The 4633-nt window shown below is 40.1% G+C and overlaps 1 pseudogene; it reads left to right on the forward strand.

The window, feature by feature from the left end:
• The first annotated feature begins 3673 nt into the window (after window positions 1–3673).
• Window positions 3674–4633, forward strand: LOC100662821 (olfactory receptor 4P4-like; annotated as a pseudogene).

Raw genomic sequence — 4633 nt, forward strand, 5'->3', positions numbered from 1 at the left:
TGAGTTCTTCAACAGTTTTATCAGTGCGTTCCTTGGCTTTTTCTGCAGTTAGCCTAATTTCATTTGTGATGTCTTTAAGCATTCTGTAAATTAGTTTTTTATATTCTGTATCTGATAATTCCAGGATTGTATCTTCATTTGGGAAAGATTTTGATTCTTTTGTTTGGGGGGTTGGAGAAGTTGTCATGGTCAGCTTCTTTAAGTGGTTTGATATGGATTGTTGTCTCCGAGCCATCACTGGGAAACTAGTTTTTCCAGGAAATCCACTAAAAAAAAATGCAGTCAGATCCCTATCAGAGTTCTCCCTCTGGCTCAGGCTCTTCGGATGTTAATGAAGCCGCCTGGGGAGGGTGGGGGAGGGAACAGAGAGATAGGAGAGTAGCACCTCAGAATATAGCCAGAGTTGCTTGTCTTGCTTGGAATGACTATTATATCTGAGATTCCCGCGGGGCACGTCGCCTAATTGTGCTGGCTGTGTGGAGATTGCCCCCGGGGGCTCTGGCCCGCTAGAGTCATGGTCAGATCCTCCGCTTCCAGCCCCACGCCCAGCGTCAAGGCTTCCCTGCTGGGACGGTGCACTCTTCACTCCAAAATCAGTCGCTGCCCCCTGGGGACTTCTCGTCCCTCCAGCCGTGTTGCCGTGCCGCCCTCAAGATCCGGTTGGGCCCCCTCCCGGGGTTAGTTCAGGTGGGTGGAGCAGCTCCCCGTGCTTGTGCCGTGACCGAGTGTCCCGGCTGGGATGCTGTTCTCCCCGTTCCAAGACCAGTCACTGCCTCCCGGGGACTTCTCCTACTGGTTGCGTCCCACGCCACCCCCAGAACTGGCTGGTCCCCCTCCCGGGGTTAGTTCAGGGGCGTGGAGCAGCTCTCTGTGCTTGTGCCATACCTGACTTGTACGCTGGCTCCAAGCTCTGAAAACAATCGCTGCTTCCCCGTATTAGTTCGTTCTCCATCTCTAAATCTGTGTTTGTTGTTCAGGGTTCATAGATTGTTATGTATGTGATCGATTCACTTGTTTTTCCGTGTCTTTGTTGCAAGAGGGATCCAAGGTAGCGTCTGCCTAGTCCGCCATCTTGGCTCCGCCAGGGTGTCGGATGACTGGTTATTTTTAATATTGTATTATTTGTTCAAAATTATAGTACATTTTTGTTTAATTCCAAATTTTTTCCTTAGTTAATATCGGTTTAGCAAAAACAATCGACTGATAACTGAAAGGTCGGTGATCCAAAACCACCAACAGCTCCTCAGGAGAAAGATATGGCAGTTTGATTCTGCAGAGATTTACAAACTCAGAAACCCCATGGGGTCACTATGAGTCAGAATTGACTCCATAGTGGTAGGTTTGGTTTGGTTTTTTGGGACGAGCAGAGTCCCAAGTTGGTGAAAACGGTTAATTAATATACTGCTATTCAAAAAGTTGGTAAAAGGTTGGTGGTTTGAGTCCACCTGGAGGCACCTGGGAAAAAAGACTTGGTGATCTACTTTCAAAAAGTCGGCCATTGAAAAGCTATGAAACACATTTCTACTATGACACACATGGGGGCGTCCCATGAGTTGGAAACAACTCAATGGCAACTGGTTTGTTTTTATGTTTTGTTTTTTTCATGTGTCAAGCACAGTATAAATGCCCCCCTACCTGCATTTTTGTGATCTCATTAGGAAAAGCCTAGTCAGGTAAGTAGTATGGTGACCTCCATTTTATACCACCAGAGACCTAATGAGCGTTGGGAGAAAGGAGATAAGCTGCATTGTCCAGATCTTTCTCCAAAAGTAGTTAGTCAGTCAATACCTCCAACTACCCCAGGGCAACATAATAGAGGACTAAAGAGAGTCCAGCATTGTGACTCCCTTGAAAATTCTATATTGAAAGGTGTGGTGAGGAAGAAGGACTCCTCCTAACAATATCTTCTTAACTATTTTTGAAGAAAGTTATAAAGATTTTTTAATAGTTCTTCTTTCTTCCATGGTCAGTTGTTTTTTTGTTTGCTTACATCATTCTTTTGTATACTTTAGGATTTCTACAAATTCTGCTGATTCTCAATTGTCCAATCATATTAACAGAATAACCATAAATCAGTCTAGAAAGTAGGCACAGGGTTCTCTACTTTATGTAGGTCACGTCTCTAAATATTGGGGTTAAGTCTACAGTTTTTCACTTAAGTGTGTGGAATATGCCTATTAAGATATATGGCAAGAGATAAAGCTGGCTAGGTGGTGACCTCCTAAAAAAAACCCAAGATGGTCAATATCAAGAAGCCTTTAATCTTGGGTAGAATAACTGCATTTTATTCTTCTGTGCTGAGATCCTTTTTCTTTCTTTATTTATTTTCCTTTCAAGTTAAAAACACTTTAGCCTTCTTTTTGGCTATATGACCTATGTTAGTACTTGACAGCTCAACTCCTATTCTTTATCTAAAATTATTTCTTCTGGTTTGGAACTGGGCATGTATGCTACAAATACTTACTTGGTGCATACTTTCTCAACAGTTCTACAATAAATTGCTTAGATAACATACTTTGAAAGTCTCCCTATTTCTAGAAGGTACCATAGCATAGGGTTTTAGAGCACAAGCCACAACCTAGTCTAAAAAAAACAGCCTGTTGCCATTGAGTCGATTCCAACTCATAACAACCCTATAGGACAGAGTAAAAGTAACCCACAGGGTTTCCAAGGGGTGGCTGGTGGATTCGAACTGCTGACCTTTTTGGTTAGCAGCCAAACGCTTAACCACTGTGCCACCAGGGCCTCAAAGCTAGTCTACGTAGTTTCAAAACCAATATTGGTTGCTTAATAGATTTGTGAGCTAGTATCCATTCCTTAACCACTCAAGGTTTCACTTTCCTCATCTGAAAATGGAAATGGAAAAAGTAATACCTGTTTAGTGAGAGAAACTGAACACATAATATTTCATACATGTAAAAATATAACAACACCTGATTTTTTTTCTGAGTAAAATCTTAGTAATCGTTATTTATTTTTTGTTTTGTTTTGTGTTTTTCCTAGAAGTTAACATTACAAGATTCTGATTGTGTATTAAGGAGCTGTTTTACAAATACCTAAATATTTGGGCAGTTGCAATATCTTATATTCAAGTAATTCTTCTCGGATTATTAAATTATCCCATACCCCATTTTTCTAGTAAATTATGAAAAATAATGTTGTGAGGTACAAAAAGCAGTTTTCTATGAGGATCCCAGAGGTTAGAGGGCCCATCATTACTATGAAACTCATCTTGGTTCTCCCTAGAAAGTTCTGTTATATGCCTGTTCTCACAGTGTACTTATTATTAGTGCCCGGTTTCACTCTCAAAAGTCTCCAGTTCAGAATACATTACATGGTCACCTACATAAAATTATTACTGATTATTTTGTTAATTTATTCTTGATCATAAAAATTTTGTTTCCTAAGCAAAACATTCAAATTGCACAAAATCTTGGATTGTGCCTGATCTGTCACTGTATCCTCAGTTCTTAGAACAGTAGTGCCACTAAGTGTTCAAAATAATTTTTTTGAATGAATAAATGATTTCTATGAACCTCAAGATAGCGTGGGTCTAAGAAAATGCATTTGTGTCATTTCAATTAGATAATAGATTTCCTTTTCCTTATCAATAATTTGTCTCATTAACTTTGTCATTTCAGGTAGCCTTCATTTTTTTTTTTTTTTCCAGAGCTATCTGTAATTTCATCAAACCATGGAAAATAGAAATAATGTTACTGAATTTATTCTGCTGGGACTTTCTCAGAATAAGAAAGTCCGAATGCTCTGCTTTTTATTTTTCTTACTTTGTTACCTGGCTATATGGTTGGGAAATCTGGTTATTATGAATTCTATCACATGCAGCCAGCTTACTAACCAGCCCATGTACTTCTTCCTTAGTTACCTTGCTCTCTCAGACCTTTTCTACACTTCCACTGTGATACTCAAACTAATGACTCACTTACTGACAGGAAGGAAGTTCATTTCTTATAAAAACTGCATGACACAACTTTTTACCACACACTTCTTCGGCGGTATTGAGGTTTTCATCCTCACAGGGATGGCCTATGACCGATACGTTGCCATCTGCAAACCACTGCACTACGCCATCATCATGAACAGGCAAAGATGTAACTCAATTCTCTTAGCGTCATGTGCTGGGGAGCTTCTACATTCGCTTGGTCTGTTTCTTCTTACAATTTTTTTGCCTTTCTGTGCCCCAACAAAATAGATCACTACTTCTGTGATGTCTATCCTTTGCTGAAACTAGCCTGCACCAAAACAGACAAAATCGGTTTCTTAGTGATTGCCAATTCTGGCCTCATGGGAATGGTGATCTTCGTGGTTTTGATGGCATCCTATGTTATGATAATGTATAATTTGAGAGCATACTCTGCAGGGAGCCGCCACAAAGCACTTTCCACTTGCAGTTCTCACATCACTGTTGTGATTCTGTTTTTTTGTACCTGTCATCTTTCTTTATATTAGACCCACAACAACTTTACCAGAAGATAAAGTGTTTACACTTTTTTACACAATTCTCATCCCCATGCTCAACCCTCTTATCTATACACTTAGAAACACAGAGATGAAAAATACCATAAGTAAAGTGTGTTGTAATCAAATGTTTGTGGAAGGGAAGCAAATTATTTGA

This window comes from Loxodonta africana, chromosome 22 (assembly GCF_030014295.1).
Source record: "Loxodonta africana isolate mLoxAfr1 chromosome 22, mLoxAfr1.hap2, whole genome shotgun sequence".
NCBI classification, from domain to species: Eukaryota; Metazoa; Chordata; class Mammalia; order Proboscidea; family Elephantidae; genus Loxodonta; species Loxodonta africana.